This window comes from Melospiza melodia, chromosome 2 (assembly GCF_035770615.1).
Source record: "Melospiza melodia melodia isolate bMelMel2 chromosome 2, bMelMel2.pri, whole genome shotgun sequence".
NCBI lineage: Eukaryota > Metazoa > Chordata > Aves > Passeriformes > Passerellidae > Melospiza > Melospiza melodia.
The window spans coordinates 124,266,007-124,284,265 of NC_086195.1; the positions used below are offsets into that span (position 1 = coordinate 124,266,007).

The window sequence follows — 18,259 nt, forward strand, 5'->3', positions numbered from 1 at the left end:
ACCATGGAGAGTATTAAGAATTCTTTTTGTAAGCCATAGAGCTGCTGATCTTTCTGATAAAAAAATAAAGCCTATTCTTTCAGGATTTGTGGTTCTTACACTGCCTTCCCCTGCTGGGCAGAGATGAGTAGATACTAACTGTGTTGGTTAGCTTTTCTTCTTGTTCTGCCACAGGTCTCATTTCAGAATTCTTTCAAGTCACCTTACAATCAGAACTAATGCTCACAGACAGAAGCCATAACAAAGAGCAGTTAAGGATTCCAACATCTAATAACAGAAAGAGAAAAAGAAAATATATTTGAGAACCATTTAAGATGCTTTACTATTCTTCCTTACAGCTCCTACCCTGCCACATCTGTTGCTTAATTTTTCCCACAAGAAATAAACTGGAGCACAAGCAGTAAATTTTAAAGGAAGACATTTATAGCTCTGTCATATCTCCACTAGTCATTTTGAAGTCTGACATAAGAAGACCAGCTGCAAAGGATATGTTTACAAACATGAATTTTTTGAACGATTGATGACCACATGCCAAACCATAAATGCTGAGTAATTAATTATCCAGAGTGCCTTGTGAATCATAAAGGCAATTAATCTTTTTGTTTAGTTAAGCCCTGTTGTGGGACATTATCAAAGTTGTATAAACCAAGTAAACAAGAAAAAAAAGTTCCAAAGCAATCTTAAGAAATAAGACAACCGAACTCCCCCCACTCCCCAAAATAACAAGCAAATACATGTAACTATTTAATCAAATTCCAAGCTATTCTTTCATGTATTAATCCATTCCTAAATTATATATCTGCTATTGTATCTAGGCATGCATGTGATTTAGTGCTTCTGACACCCTTCAGCACATGTAATTCCTCTCGCAATCGATGAGATTTTGTCATACAGGTGTAGGAAATCTTTCGTCTTTATTATCTAGAAATGTTTGATAGTAGAAGGACTGTGTGTATAAGATCTAAGCCCTTAAATGAGGAAAATTGGTTTCCAGCTCAAGACTTCTCATTTAATATTTTGTGCAAAGGTCTCCACGTTAACAGCTACCTTTACATCAAAGCTGCTGTTAAAACTTTCCTATATCCCACATCTCTTGTGAGGATAAAGGCACTAGTGATAGCTAGGTTACAAGTCTAAGGGTAGGGAGGGTAATCTAAGTACACACTGTATTTCACACATACAAACAGGTCAAAACCTCTGTCTTGGACATTTCAGTGGGGATGAAATTTCCTTTACAAAAAATCAGGCTAAGTTCAGTGGAAGATTTCACCAATATAATTGGCAGCAGCTTGCTAGGGAGAGGAAATGCTGGGGGGATTGGGTACTGGGGCACAGGGATATTAAACACACTCTGTCAGCTGCAGACTGCAGACTGTGCAGTAGCACTCCCACTGAGAGCTAATGGATGATGAAGAGACACAGCCAAAATGTCTCTGCAATGCTCACGAGCCCCGGCTGTGCTCAGAGAAAGATTTCTTCCTGGAAATCCAAAATCCTGAACCCTCCTCCCCTGGAGCAGAGCAAGAAGGAAGAGCAGAGGAGGAAACTGCTTTGAATGAAAACCACATGCACAGTGTGTGCGAGGGGGACATGACGAAGGGCAGTGAGTTTTATACTTTATGGAAGTGGCCCCTGGGAAACTTCTCTTTGGATGGTTTATGAACGTAATATTTGCTCCGCCATGTGCTTATCTCTAAGGTCTCTATGCTGCAAAATATAGCCCTGAACAGAGTGGTGTGCTCTTGCAAGACTCCACTGACTCAATGGGATTCTCACCAGTGCACAGGCTGCGTTCACCCAAAAATAAAACGCCAAAAGAGTTAGTGACGTGTGCACGCAAGACTTTGCATGCTGCGTATTATATCTACCTGTAGGTGGTGTTAAACTTAGAGTGTGGTCTGTCATTTGGAATGCCAGTGCACTAAAAAGAGATTGTCAGGAAGATATTGTCTAGGAATATAAATGCCATGTGTTAAGTGCGGTTTTTAATTGAAAGCTGGGGGGGGAAATATTATTTGGTTATTGTGCTGGTTTTTGTTTGCTTGTGCTATTTCAAAAATGTGGCATTTCATGTATTGCACTCCAGCAAGTTTGGAGCAATTTGGTAGGAATCCTGGAAGCTCTCTTATCACAGTAGACCACTGCACATTCAGAAAATCTGTCTATCATTTGAGTGTTACTATAGCAACAACCTAGTTCCAGCTGGAAAATACTGGTCCACTTCTGCCTGCATACTCTGCTCTACAGGCTACCTTTCTCCCATGGAGCAGCAGCAAAACATCTTTTAGCATTTGAGGCATAAAATAACACTTGGGAAAGAAAACACCATGGAAAGGACACTGCCCTACTGTCCTGGCATGCACCAGTAGGCAACTTTTCTGCTTCCAGAAGAATAAAGTAGTGTATCTCTAAAACAGATTCCTGATGATCATCTCGAATTTTTATTGCTGAACTCATCTACATTAAGAAAAGCAGTTTAACAGCTTTGTAAACAATTAAACACTTTCCTTAGTATCGCTATAAATCAAGAAACTCTTGGTAGTTATCATCAGTTCTTCTCCAGCTATTGGAAGGGTGTACACTAACCCACTAAATATAGTGATTACAAAATTATCTCGGATGGGGTCATGATAGGCCAAACTGTTGGAGAATTTAAATCCAAATGTTTTTCTTCCCAGTCACAAGCAAGGAATTGTTTCAAAATGTGTCTGAGGTTTCCCAGGAGGGAAGGGGTGGGATCCCCTGTTTGGAGTCAGGAAGGAGCTCTCCTGTGCTGTTCCCAAAGTCAGGTCATCACTGGTGCTGGTTGCACAGAGTGCTTCAGCAGCATGAGAGGTTTCTTTAGGATGATATGTTTTGCATGACCCAGCTGTCACAATTGTCCAGGCAGGAGGACACTGTGCTTACCAGCACAAAGTAGAGAGGTTTAGTTTAGTCCATCATTCTTTTCCAGCAGCAAGATGTCTGCAGGCAAATGGTTCCCTCATGCACACAGCAAAGCTTGTAGGTTCTGTCAATACTGACCCCAGGACAGCCCATTGTGTCCTTAGTGCAGTTGTTCAGGTTCAAAAGGATAATAACGAAACCTTTGTTCACCTTTTTTTCCCTGCCTTCTGACAAAACAGTTTCTAATTCCTTTCCTGCAGATCAAGCCTACAGGAAGCAGTAGGATTTGTGTCCACCTTGCAGAGGAGAAGGAAAAAAGAAAGTACTTTAAAGGCTACAGCTTGCTGTAAACACAGTTGATCAGCCCATTAATATCTGACCTGGACTTTAATGTACAACAATATCAATGCAAAAAGCAACAAGGAGGAAAGAAAATCTCACAAGTTGATCAAGTTAGATGACAACATGTTTCCAGGGCTTGGAGGTTCTTAGCCCATTTTCTTCTGATGTCCTCAAAGGATGATTTCAGTAGGATTCACTCTGAGTGAATTCCTATAGGATTTACTTTGTGTCGTTTCAATACCTTTGGCTTCCTTCCCCAAATTCTCTGGCATACTTACCTGTAGGAGTGGGAATAATGTAGGCAAATGTCTTTATTTTTGAAAATTAGCTAGGTAGAATCTTTTTGAGGATCATCTCTGAATATCTCATAGATAGTTGGTGTTATGCCACCGAGGCAGAGAAATGATGCTCAACTCTTCTGTTACTTAAATTCTTTTAACCTTGTACCCTGAACCTAACAAAGACACCACTTTTCTGTGATGTCTATGTCTCTGCCAACTACTTAGAAGTTTTAATCTTTTTTTATCCCAGCAGTGAACAGCACAATTGAAATTTTAAGAGTGAAGTTTTTATTCTGCCTCCCTAGGTTCAGGCTGGTAGAGTGTTGAGGCTCTAACTATTGACCTGCCTCATCATGATAATGATGCAGAGATAGTTGCTTAACAAATTTCATCTTCAAATGATGCACTAAGGAATTGAGGGAGTATTAATGCAATTGGTTTTGCAGCCTCCATTAGAATGGAGGAGGTTTCACTTCTCCCTCCTTTGTGCCTTAATTCTCTTTGGAGATATCTCTCCTGCACACAGCCCAGTGCAACTTTATTGGAGCAGGAGCATTGTGGGGGCAGCCAAAACAAGAGGCTACGGTAGGATGACCTTGCCTGGAAGAGTTTGCCCAGAGAGGCTGAAACTGGTCAAAACATCTGAAGCAAAAACTGTGTGTGTGTAGGCCTGTTCTCTTCATTTAAAGCTCCTGATATTTAGGATGGAACAAAATTGAAGTCTCAATGTTTTTCTCAGAACATCATTCTGTGTTCAGCTCAGGGGGTGCATCTATTTTATGGAACCCTTGAATTGTTATAGATATAACATCTTTTATCTCTCCTAGTTCCCTCTTGCCCTTCACCCACAGCAAAATTATTAGGGTCATTTATGAAGTTAATACAATGTATAACATTATTAACTTCTTAGTAATTTTTCCTCTTTCCTATGTTATTTATCCACCTATGCATTTGGTCTTTAGAGAAGGGTAAGCTTCCTTGATAGGGAAGGATGGGAAATGCACCTTCTAGTAATGGCACAAAGTACTATTTAACTTGGTTTTTAATGAACTTATCTTTCTGAAAGAAACAGCCATTTCTTTAACACCTGTTATGAGTTTTTCTAAATTAATTTAAGCAATCACATTGTTATGAACATCTCCTGTTGAAGGCTTGTTGCCCCACCGTGGGTATGGGGTTTATTCTTCCATCACGCTGTTTTGCCATCCACTCATCCCTTTCTGAGCCTGGCTGGCCTGAGAATCCAACCTGTCTTTTGCATGTTAAATTGCAAAGCTCTAACCATAGCCCAAGGGAACAGTGTCGAACAACATGATTTTTTAATGAGCACACTCAGTGTGGGTTGCTCTTGTTTAACATAAAAGAAAAACATAATCCCTGCTCTAAGCCATTTGCAGTCTAAGGGCTGGATTGTGGCTCTAAGCAACATCCAGCAGCGGGGGGAAGGTGCAGAGGGAGCTACTCCTGAAGGCATTTTTACCAAATCTGTGGGAGCTCAAAGAGTAGCAACTGCTGCTACTCTCATGTATAAACATGGGGAACATGACTGACACAAATTGGTGGCTCAGCTCTCACTCAGGGGGTGGCATGAAGCTTCTCTCTACGTCTGAATGCCAGCAATGATGAAGAGAGAAGGGTCCTTGTCTCCACCCCATTTTTTCACTTGTGAGGAATTACAGCAGAAGTACATGCAGGGATGTTATGGGAGGCTGCAGCAGAGCAGACACATTGCTCTCCACAGCTTTTTGCCACAAACAAGGATAAGGCTACCAAAGCAATTTTCTTCCTGGGCAAACAAGTTGCAGTTGTCTAAATAGAAAGGACAAATAGACTTGTGTTCAGCCAAAAAAAAATAAAGGTAAGCCAAGAAAAGTGCTTTTGAGCCATGTCTGGTTACGCAGATTGAGCAGAGATGGCACCATGAACCATGTCATGTGTTTGCCCAGTATGAGACTCAGAGATGGCTTCCTCTTCATCACTTTTGGAGATAGTAACTCACAAAGGACCTTGATCTGAAACTTTTTACAGAAATGGGCTTCTTGAATCAGTACTGTTTCTGTCCTTCAGAGGAAAAAGAACTTGCCCAGCCAAGGAAGGAAAGCTCTTATCGCTAGACACTAAGAGCATCTGTTCCTAAACAACCAGCTGTCTCAACAATTTATTTTTTTTCTGCAGGACATTAAACCAGGAAAAAAAATTTGAGTCCTCAGACTGGCAAACAAAACCTTCCAGGTAAGAACTGATACTATAGATTCAGAGATTTTATTTTCTTCTTGACATCAGAGAGGCATTTTGCCAAGAGAGAGGCAATCAGAAGTTGGGTGTTAAGAAATTAGTTGGGGAAGGCATCTCAAAACATGGAAATCTGCCAAGTATCAAATTAATAGCTGTCTAGGGAATGAGATCAGGAAGAAAGAAATAGAGAATGGGAAAAAGAGAAATGAGGATGATCCAGGACACTTCCTGCACTTCTACATCTGTATACAGTAAAGACAAAATGGTGAAAAGAAGATTCATGGAAACAGCAGCACATGAAATGGAGCTGCCTAAAAAACTGAACATTTTTAGACCAAAGGAAGAAACCAGTGTAAAACAGATGCTGACGAATACCAGGTTACCAAACTTGACCTTTTGCAAGCATGTGTGACTTCAGAGCCCTGTTCTAGCAACAGAAACGTGCATTTGTCCTTAAAAAATGCAACACCCTGCTATGCTGGTTAGCAACCCACTACACCTGCACATCAGAGAGCCAGACACAAAACCTGAGCAGTGGCAACTCAGAAGTCTATAAAAGATGTTAGGAATGAATTGTTTAGATAAGTCTAATATAAAGAGGTACAGTAGCTCAGTATGAACAAAATTGCCAGTACTCATTCCTGTGTACACATACAAATATGAAGCACTTTTTAGCCTGACATAATTGTGTTCACAGTAAGAATTGTACCATTATTACTATTTTAAAAAAGAAAATAAGTAATTTAACTAATTTAAGACAATGAAATACCTGTGTTCAAATTAGGTTTAATCAGGACTGACAAGGAGCTCAATATCCTTAATTTTTCAGGGTACCCATGCTTTGGGTAGGGAAAACTTTCCAGCATCCCCTACTTTGGCAAGAGAATCAAAGAACCTGCAATGGCACCTAAACTAAGAGCTCATATGGCAGCGCTGAAAACCATCCACAGCCCAGAAGTCTCCAGTCTGGGATGAGCTTTTAAAAAGTCATCAAAATCTAGCAGATGCCTGAATATGAATGCCAGTGCATGTTTGGACAAAAGACTGGTGAGCTGGATATATTTTCCCTACCCAAAGGCAGATCCTCCTCTTTAAGTCCTCTGGTCAGATATGGCCAGCACTCATTGGATGGTTTGTGTTGGAAGGATCCTTAAATTTAATCTAGTTCCTGTGGGCATGGACACCTTCCACTAGACCAAGGTGCTTGAAGCCCCATCCAAACTGGCCTCATACACTTCCAGGAATGCAGCATTTTCAGCATGTACCCAATGTACAGGAACAGCAGCAGGTCCAGGCTCATTTCAAAACACCTTTGAGAAAGGCAAGGCCCTCTTTTCTGGTATGGTGACTAAAGCTTATGATGAGGTAAGGGGAAGTTGCTTCTGTCACCCCATCAATCCCCAAAATGTGCAAACCCACGTTTGTCTTCATAAGTGCTGCACAAAATAGAAAGAGGATGAATTTGAAAGGGGTGCTGTCCCACTCTTTTTGAGAGACAGTGTAACCAGTCACAGGCACATAAGCAGAATAGGGCAAGGGGTGCTGATCTAGTCGTGTGCTAGAATTTCCTTTCCAGGTGGGTTTTTTCAGCTTTAAATGCCACCACCGTGAAGCCTGTATGGACAGTACAAGAATGTAACCTTTTGATGACAAGCATATGCACCATGGATAACCTTATCAGACCTCAGCACAGGCACACACAGGTTGAAAAACATTTGGCATGACAACACAGATTTTTCTTGAAGCCTTGGCAGGCTTATCTGAGCCAATTCAATCAAGCACAACAATGTATTGTTAAGTAATGAGTTTCCTAAAAAGGGCCAAACTCTGCATTATGCCTCATAGTACAACTGTGTGAGTGGTCCTTTTGTGCACAAGGCTCTACAAGTTAATATGATTTGAGACCAACATCACTTTCATTCAGCTGTAGTTTCTTTCCAAAAGAGAGCTGGCTATGATTTTGCAACAGCAAATGGGGTACTGTGCAGACCTTTAAGCTTGGTTATTTTAAATTACTGGTGCAGACATACAGACACATGAAATATTTCATGAGAGGGGGGAACCAAATAACTGGTTCCAGCTCCCTGTTGTTGAAGGCAGTCTCTTCTCGCACAATTTTTAAAGTATTTTTGTCCAAACACAATTATGCCTATGTTAAGAATGAGGGTGGTATTACTGTGTATAAATAAAAAAAAAATAAAAATCTTTGACCAACTTAAATAAATGAAGCTCAGTCTGACCTTCTCCCTGCTGGAGTGCTGAGGTTCTCCTTGTCGGTGTGGCAGGGATACCACCAGAGACTCTACACACTGGGCCATATACAGATGGCATGTAGGGAACATTCTGCTATTTTCTTTCATGCATTGTCCTGCCCAGACAGCAAAATTTTTTCAACACCTCAGAGGTGTCACTGGACTCTTCTGCATGACAAAGTTTAAGAGTAATTTGTCCATACCATCTCACCTGGAATTCTGCTATGAGACTTTGCTGTAGTTTAAACAGTGGCTGGAAGTTTTCTTCTTGTTTCTCCTTGCCCTTGATCATCTGGAAACACTGAGAAAGAACTCCATTTCATATTTTCAGGCACTAAGTAGGTGGGAGTCTGCAAGCCACAGGAGCTGTGACAAGCTAAAGCCCCCACATGTAAATGCTGGTTAGTCTTTTTGTTTAAGAAACAAAATTCTAAACCAAACCTACATTGATCCAGCTATAATCCAGAGCCACATGCTGGCTATCTAGTCCATCTATAGAGACAAGTAATTATGGTTTGTCCAGGGGGTATCAAGATATCAAAACACTTCTCCCAGTTAATTCTTTAAAGATTAGATGTCTGGACATGAGAATCACTCCCTCTTTCCCTCACTCTTAAGCAACACTCTGTTCCCAATTCTAACTAATTTGCAAGAGAATTCTGGCAAAATTAGAAATTATTTTTATTCAAATGGAATGGTTTTTTCCACCAACAAGGAAATTATTTAATGAATGTTACTTAGGTTTACAACAAGTACCTTTCACATGAAATAATTCTAAGACATTTATATTTGAAAAACAGTTTTGTAAATAGTGAACTTGAATAGTTCAGGGACTGAGGATATACAATCATAGCTTCTAAAATTAAGTAATTTTTAAAGCAAAGCATTGTTACAACATCTTTTAATAGGTGTGAGGATACCCTAAAAGAAGAATAACATTTTTTCACCTCTCTAGTTTTGAAGTGTGACTGAATGTATTAAAAACAAAAATTTGAAAAATTTTTGTTGTGCTGTGGTCATGAATAGAAAGTTTCATCCCTGTAAGTCGTAAAATGACCGAGACATAAATCTTGCAAAAGAAATGTTTAAAATAAGCATAATAATTCAGAACTAGCTGCATGGTCATAAATAGGATTCTTTAATGTATAATAGGGTCCAAAGTTTCATAACTCTCACAGTAAATCTTGTTTCTGTCTGGGGAAAATGGCAGGCTCATGCTCAAATGTGCTCATTTAGATTTATAATTTCTTTTAGCCTGGTTCATAAGACTATTGCCTCAATATCATTAGTGGGTTTTGTAGGCAGTATAAATCTTGGATGTAGTTTTTGCAGAAGGCCAATAATTTGTCCTAAAAACTCATGGTTATATTGAATCATTTTCTCACATCATTAAATTAATTTTGTTTTTTCTCAAAGTCTATAAAATTCCTTCTCACAACATTCTAGACATTTCAACCCTGCATGGAAAAGAGCCATATAGAGGGATTTCACATTAAGTGACAGCAACATTAAAACCAAAACAGGAATAACTAACCAAAACAAATCAGAGGCTCCAGTGCCATATTTAGTATGTATCATCAGTAAAAATCAGATGTACTGGTCAGTGAAGCAATTTGCAGGCAGGAGTTAGGAGTGAGAAAGCCTGGGATTTCCTGCCAGCTGCATCACAGAGTTCCTGTCAGATGCTGGCCTCATCATTCAGCTCTTGCAATGCTGCCAAGCCCCAATATGCAAATTAATTAACCAACTCTTCACCAGCCACTGAGATTAAAAAATTATTTCTGAAAGTACCTCCTGTTTCTTTGCTTTTTAGGCCGGTGGGGGTTCTCATTTTCAGGTTCTCACCACTGCCTTCCAGAGCTGCACACATAACCAGTTTTATTCCTGAATAGAACTAATATTCTCCTGCAATTTCTTGGCTCCATGAGCTGGAGTGTTCACAAGATATTTATCATGTGGTTTGCAGTGGAACCAAGAATTGATAACTATTGTCCTTGGTGGGTCCTGCATATAAGGGAATTCTCTCCACTGATTGCATTTACTTCACTTGGATTTACAGAGACTTCATTCACATTTGCAGGTCTCTGAACTTCCCAGGAGAAAGGTGCAATATCTGTGCTGTGCACAAAATGTGGTAACATCTAGCTTTGAATTCTGCTCAACTGTTGGCCAGACAGCTGATGAGATTTATGCAATTTCTAGAGCCCTTCATCTGCTCTATGAAATGGAAAATAGCTGTATTTATGTAAATAATAAATGAAATGCCAGGAGGTGGCACTTGAAAATATTTACTATGTTTCCTGTGCTTTATTTTGGGCCAATAAAAACATGTTACTGTGTGCTGCACATGGTTTCCTCTACGCAGCTCTTCACATCAGCTTGCAATAAGAGGGGGCTCAGTTCCTGGGCTGTTGTGTTGGTGCCTGTCAGTGTAACCCAATCTCACTTGCTGCAGTGGAAGTAGTGCAAAAGTAGTGAAGTAGTGCAAAAGATTTTAGCCCTGTGCCTGTCTCCTGCATGTGACTGCTTCTGAACTCCAGCACACAAGGGGCAGCCCCTTAGCCTTCACACAGATCAAGCACCCAGCTTTGGGAATAGTGGCTTGCAGTGGAGACACATTTTTTATAACACCGACTTTCTGGAATTGTATTCTTGCAAGATTTAACCGCATACAAAACAACTGTTAATAAGGTCTTCTTTGATCTTTGCACAGGCTTCCATGCTTATTTGATTTTACTGCACTTTGAAGTAATTGTAGGCTATGCTATGGAAATATAGAAGGAAATCTCTCTAGAGAAACATGGGGAAATTGCTGTGGTTGGAGAACCATAGAAAACTGAGCTGCAAGGGACCATGAGAAGTTATACTCTGAAAGCATTTAATTCAGCATGGATTTTGGAAGACTACTACAGCATAACAATGTCAAATCAATTTAAAATTGTTCTTTGCAGCACTATTGTGTTAAAAAGGAAGAATACTTGTTTCTGAATGCCTGGTGAAATGAAGAAAGTTGAACATTTCCTATTCCAAAATAGTTTTCAACACCTGGACTGTGCCTTTCTCCACGCTCAAGGCATTCCATGGCAGTGCAACTTCAAAAAGATATTGCACTTGTAGTTAGTGATCTCTTCACAGAAATGCTACAGAGAGTAGAATCAGATATGGCATACCACAAAATTTTATGTGGTGGTTTTGTAATGAGAAAAACAATAATTTTTGAAGGAGAAGGGGGAAATGGTCCTCTGGTGAGCTTTTTTTGACATCAGCCAGGAAAAACTAGCAATATGGTAGAAAGTAATTTCATGTTTTGACCTCTCAAATTCTTTCCAAAGTGCTTTCATGTGCTATGAGAACTGAGCTGTCATCCCTGTACCAATTACTTGAATTCTCTAATCTCTTCCCATTACTCTGCCAAATCTGAGTTTCTTAATCCCTTCCCTTATTGGAGGGGAAAATCTGTCCTGCCTCCATAGAGATTGAAGTGATATTAAAAGGCTGGGGAGAGAACCCGTGCGCTCTTTTGCCTTTCAGCAAGGAATGAATAGTAAAAGCAGGAAGCTGCCTCTGAGTGTTAAGGAAAAGCAAGAAGATGTGACACAGGAGTGAACCTGATTTTGTGTGCCCTGCTGCAGTCCACAGGTAATTCTGCTGGAGCAGCAGTCACACAGGGTTCAGTGCCACCAAGAGCAGAGTTATGCCACTTCAGCGTGTCTTGTGTCTATCACAACAGACACACATAAGGGCAATTTACATTTTATTGCATTATAGATGTGCTACTCTTCCTACACCACCTAGAGTCAGCCAGTAAAGATCTTACAAGGCAGCAGCAAAACAAGAGAATAAGCTGTGACTTAGCCACTAAAGCATATATCCATAAGCATCTAAGAACTGTGAGATGATGCAGAGGTTTTAACCCTTTTCTTGCTTTTCTGAAATGTTCTTTGAGCACTCAGTGTGATGGTGTTTACAGGGGTTTCAGGTGAGGGAAGAGACATGTTGACTCCATGTTCAGAAGGCTTGAATTATTATTTTATTATATATATTACATTATAACTATACTAAAAAGAATAGAAGGAAAAGTTTCACCTCAGAAGGCTAGCTAAGCTAAGAATAGAAAGGAATGAATAATAAGGGTTTGTGGCTCGGACAGAGAGTCCAAGCTAACTGGGCTGTGATTGGCCATTAATTGTAAACATCCAAGATGGGCCAATCACAGATGCACCTGTTGCATTCCACAGCCGCAGATAACCATTGATTGCATTTGTTCCTGAAGCCTCTCAGCTTCCCAGGAAGAAAAATCCTAAAAAAGGATTTTTTAATGAAAAGATGTCTGCAACAACTCAGGAACTGCCATGATGAGCTATAGCACTCAGAATCTCATACTTCTGGGAAGAGTTTTCTGATTTAGCAAAAAAAAAATCAATAAAAAAATAAAAAGGCTTTCATCTGGGGAAAAGATCACTGCAAACCAAATCCTGTAGCCAGGAGAAGCCCCTCTGTGGTCAGCAGGCCTTCTGATTCACTGGCAAGGTTAAGAGGACACCTACTGCCCCCAGAATCTCCCTCACACTTTTTTTTTTTTTAGGAAAAGATCCAGGTAAGCATGAAGTAACCTGTGTGAACCAGCAGAGGCTATCAAGTCCTGAAAATGGGAAAACTACTCGTTACAACCATAGCTGTATTGCAAATCGTGCACCAGACTCAGAGCATAGCTGCCCCCCGCCCTTCCCAATGGTCTTGGGCTAAATGAGACACATTCCCTCTGGTTCATAGAAAACAGAACAAGATGCTGGTTGTAATAACAAGTGGCAAGTTGAAGGAAATAATACCTGGATCTCCATAGTGCACCTCTCGGGGATAAAAAATGAGCTCTTTCCTCTAGCAAGGGCTTCCAGACCACAGCACATCAGCCACTTCAGACTGGTCTGTGCCAAAACAGGACTTGTCTCTGTTAGCCGTGCTTTGGTTGTGGGACTTGCTCTCAAAGTCTCACTGCCAAGGGCTTCTGATCAACCAGAGTTTGCTCTGAGCACTGAATCCCTCTGGCAGCTGGCCCTGCCAGGATGGCTTCTGCTCTGAAGCTGCAGATGCCAGCTCCTCAGCTGAAAAATACAGATGCTAGCCCTGTTCCCCTCCTTTTCTCATTTTCACTGAGTATCCTGATTTCTGATAGGGTAAGCACATGAGCCTGCTGCAGGGCTGCAGATCTGGGCTAAGATAGGCACACTGGTCTGAGCAGGACCCAGGGTTTGTGCTGAGGCTGTGAAGCACCCTGGAGCTTTGGGGGAAACTGGATTTGATGCTTTAATAAGCACAGTAAAAACATCAGAGTTACATTGGTACTTGCATTACAGCTCCATGTTAAGTGATTTCTAATTTTTGTGATACTTGTGATTGTCCTGCTTCAGTCATTTTACATAATAAAAGACAGACTCATTCCATTTGTAGAAAAGGGACCATTTTCCCATATTTTACAGCACAGGGAGCAGAGAATCTAATCCCACAGCTTTCACTGAATGATGTGCCAAATCCTCATTCACACAAGCAAATCACCTTTAAAGATTACTCATAGGTGAATGGCTGTAGGATCATGCATACCTGAAAGGCACTTGTTGGCCTAATTTGCTCTTGCACTGTCTTTAGTCAGTTCTGGTGTTACTACTGAAGCTGCAGTCAGTAAAATCAAGTCCATGCTTTTTTTGTCTCCACAACTGTGAGAGGACAAGTCATGAACATTATGCTCTCAATAAAGCAGAATCTTCTCAATGAGTAGTGGGCCAGTGGCAATACATCTACATTTTGAAACCGAGTAGAGCAGCTATATAGATTTTGACAGAAAATTAAACTATAGTAGACATTCTATTTCCTTGCCCCCTCAATTACTTCTGTTAATGATATATTCAGATCAATAAAACTATGTTAACTAAAAGAGAAAAAGATATTGCATCAGCTATGTTTGGAACCTACTCCTAAATCTTTCAAATTGCTCTCTGTAAATGAAGAAACTATTTTCCCAGCTCTTGTGGGAGTAAAATTTTCTTTTTCAGATGTAAAAGTAACTTGCATCTGTGGAAGAAATGAATAGTGTCAACGGGTGCTGCTTTTTTCCTGTGACATTTTGCTCCACCTATATGCATGTAAATACTGCTATGACAGGCATTCTTACTTTAACCACATTTACCTTGTCAGCAATCCTCCCTTTTCCTGCATATCTATCAGTCACTTGTGGCATGTCTTTACTCTTTATTGCCTGACAATACCTGGCCCATGATAACTACCAATTTTCATGTTCAAAATAATTACATCTCTGTTGCCATCCACTGCTTTGTTGCTTTCATGTTGTATTTCTAAGCTTATTATAAAAACAAAAAGCTGCTCATCAGTCTGAGAAGTCATCAAAAAACACCTAGAACAACACACATGTTTATCAGAAGAACAGCAAAGAGACATCCCACTGCACTAACACCACCACAGTGGAGACTAATGTCAATGCAATGCATATAATATTCATCTAACCTCTCATTTGAGTTACACTCAGATTTACTACTCACATTGCTCCTACAGAAGTATTTCTCAGATCCCTAAATAACAAGTAGTACTGACTTTCTGAGTGATCCCTTCAGTGCAGGTTTGGGAGCTGTGTGAACAGCAGCAGTTCCAAGGGTGGATTTCAGAAATCATGGGGCTGACTATATTTTGTCTGATGTTCAGAGTATTATTATATGTTTCCATTTCTATAAGATTTTTTCAATATGTCTGGCCATTTGTGTTGTTTGCTTAGTAATCTTCAAGTGTGAAGCTCAGGTGTGAATTTATTTATGTGACTTGCCAGTGGCAGGGGGGTGAGATGGCCCAAAAGGAGGTGAAAGGTTTAGGGTGTTGTTTCTGCCCTATGACTGCCAATTGTTTCAAGGCAGGAAATGTGGCCATGGAGTCACAAGGCAGCACTGTCCTTTCCTTCAGGCCAGGCTGGAGCTGAGTTTATTGCTGCTAAGAAGAAAGGTACACGCTGCTGTGATCCCAACTCAGCACTGGAAGTGGTTTCTTCAAGAAATGTTACAGCCCTGGAGAGCACACTGATTGTGAAAGTTCTCACACACTTTCACTGCAGTTTCTATCCCATAGCCACCATGTTTCCTCATGCTGTGCTCTTACACTGATCTGCATTCAGTGACAGGGTCTGCAGTTTGTGCAGAAATTTTGCAAATTTACTGGCAAAGCACCAGATAAAGTTCAAAAGAGGCAGATAATATTCATCAGCACATCAATTCAGCAAAGCAATGGTTTTATTGATTCTGGATCATGGAAATTAGCTGTCTGCTTCTCTTCTGACACTTAGCAGTACAAAGCTACTGCTTTCAGACCCAAGTTTCTCTGAAGTTACCAGTTTTTATGATATCATCACCAATTTTCTTGACTGACCCAGTCTTCTGAGCACTGACTCAGAGCAACCTGACCTGACCTGACCTGCCTTTCCTTTCTAAAAGAATTTGTTATTTTTACAAATCTAAGACTTTGGTTTCCAATTTTGTTATCTCAGTGAGAAATTAGCTGTATGTTCTTCTATGCTTCCAAGCAGAGTAAAATTCTCTCCACTAAGATTCAGTGCTGAAATATTGCAATGACATGACTCTGTCCACACACTGTAAAAGCTTTTTCCCTGGCCCTTGTAAGAAAGGAATAGAAAGGAGATGCTAGACTATCTTCTCATCTGATTCCTTTTCCCATCAGGGTTACCAAAACTGCAGGGAGGAAAAAGTAGGGAATGGAGGGGCAAGGCAGAGCTCTGCTTATCCTTGTTCTGCTTTGCTGCTCCAGAGGGAGGCTTTCTGAGGAAGTCTGAGAAGATCAAAAAGAAGTCAAGTTCTTAAAATTTTACAGTTTCAGCTATGTTGCCAGAATAGTCTACTTTTTGTAACAGTATTAGAATGATGAAGGTCACTTCCTTAGTGTCACTACATAGGATTCATCCTCTTAATTAATGCATATTAATTACTTATCTATAAGCTTCTGGTGAAAAAGTCTTCTGATGAAAGTGCTTCAGTTAGCAGCACTGTCAGTGGAGAGATGTAAGAGTCTTTGAGGACCTCAGAGAAAGGCCTTACTCTGATGCCTTCATTTATGTGGAGCTGATTCTCCTTGGCCAATTCCTTTGTCCCTCTCCTGCTCTACTGCATCAGCCTCAGCACCAGCCTCAGAGCCACCCTTTGCATTTTGCTCAGGTGAGTTCAGACTCAGCTCCTTTTGGTGTACCCTCTGTGACAGTGGCCATGTTCTTCAAATATTGCTCCTTGGATTCTGTTTCTCCCATTTCTTCCTGGGCTTGTGCTGCCAAATTAACACCAGCTGAATCTTGGGGGCAGGATCAAGGGGCACAGGAAGGAATCACTCCTGTGACAGGGAATGGAATTTCCTGGGAGATTAACTTTACAGCTGAGTCCATGGAATGAGGTGTGCAGCCTGGACTGGACTCATCCCTTTCCCCTTGCTGTGCTGAGGAACAGCAGCTGTGCAGGTGGAAGTGAGGGCACACATCTCCTGAGGCAGTGCAGAGAATGGGAGGGCCATCCCCTGCACGCTGCATCCCAGCACGGGGCTGCTGCTCTGCACTGGGCACGGGTTTGTTCTGGATTAGTGTGATTTGGGACTGGACTTTTCTCCTCACCTGGAATAGTGTCTTCCTGGGTCAGATCAGTCACAGCAAATTTTGTTATGTAAAGCTTGCAATGTGTGCATTGGGCAATATTAATTGAAATATTTTTTGAGCTCCAGAGAGAAAATAATAATTCTATAAACTAAAACTAAATAAAATAAAATTTAAAAATTAAAGTTAAAATTAAAATTAATGTTTTGTGTCCTCCTAGTGATCCATTTGAAAATCTGGTTGCTGTCTTATAGATGAAATAACTGCAGATTTCAAACAGGAAGAAATTACCTGAGCAGGTCTTTTCTCTGTCTTGCAATACACAAGCCCATTTCACATCTCCAGTTTAAGACAAGTTCTGTCATGACAGAGAAAAAAGTTCAGACAAATATCTGCACTGAGGTCAGTACAGGATTAGGCCTCCATCAGCAGTGCCAGTCTGTATGAATTTTAGGGTAAAACTTACCCAAAGTCTAGAGGTGAGGAAGAGTTATTCCATGTTTGGGTACTATGCTTATCTCCTGACAGCAAATGCCTTTGCATATCAATAGTCATTTCTGCACAGGTCTGAGGTTTGGGGTTATAACCAATAATTAAAACAAAAAACATCATAATTGCAAGTCAATAGCAAACCCACAAAAAAATTTTTATTGCTGCTGTATAGATTACATTAGTCTTACTTTACACAACTTAAACCAGCTGTTTCCAAAGCCCTGAGCACTGGCTAGAATAAAGTCTCAACATGGTAATTCCTCGTCTTTTTTATAACATACAATTGAAGTTATTTGGAAATTATGGTTTTGTATGCATGAGTTAGTGATAACTTTTTATTTAAAAGCAATTACAGAGTTTCTGAATTATATATACTGGCACCTGCTTAGTAGGGTTTTATTGACAAAGAAAACCCCATTCCTCTGCTTGTATTCAAGAATGTGTAACGAACAATGGATGTTACCAGAAGAAAATAGAAAAGTAGCAAACTATTATAAAACAAAGATGTGACAGTTATGCTGGAAAAACAGGATAACAATCAGAAAACTGTTCTAGCACACTGGCTGCAATGTTGGTGCAAACTGGAGTAAGTCCCTTGGGCTTTGTAGAGTTATGATTAATTACTTCAGGTGACAAACCCAACACATTAAATTTCCTTCTCATTCTCTCCCACAATCTATGTAAGACAGTAAAAGGAAGAAAGAAATAAAAAACCATTGTCTTGAGAGATGAAAATTAACTCCCTTAGTCTGGTTAGTATAAACACAGATTTTGTCCCTTTCACCCAGTAGCCAAGGAGCTGGACAACAGAAAATTGGAATAGCATGTTTTCCTAGTTGTACACCTGAAATGTTACAAGGCGAGAAAATACTCTAAGAATATTGATTTTAACACTGTGAAAGCAACAGAAGAAACTTGTCTCTGGAGGGCAAGAATAAACTAAACTTTTGTAGGCATAAGACAAAAAATAGTAGTCAACAGCACCTGAGTAGAGTAGATTTATCTATCTGGCCTAGCACAGGTGTAGTAAACACACCTGCTTGGGACTGTAGGCTTGCCATTCTGAGGAAATTTCAGAGTAAAAAAGCCCACACAAGTTGGTACTCCTCCTCTGTGATACCTGGTTT

The 18,259-nt window shown here is 40.3% G+C and overlaps 1 protein-coding gene across 1 annotated transcript in view; it reads right to left on the bottom strand.

The window, feature by feature from the left end:
- ST6GAL2 (ST6 beta-galactoside alpha-2,6-sialyltransferase 2) overlaps positions 1 to 18,259 on the bottom strand; it is a 174,719-nt gene that overhangs the window by 77,660 nt on the left and 78,800 nt on the right. The window lies entirely within an intron of this gene.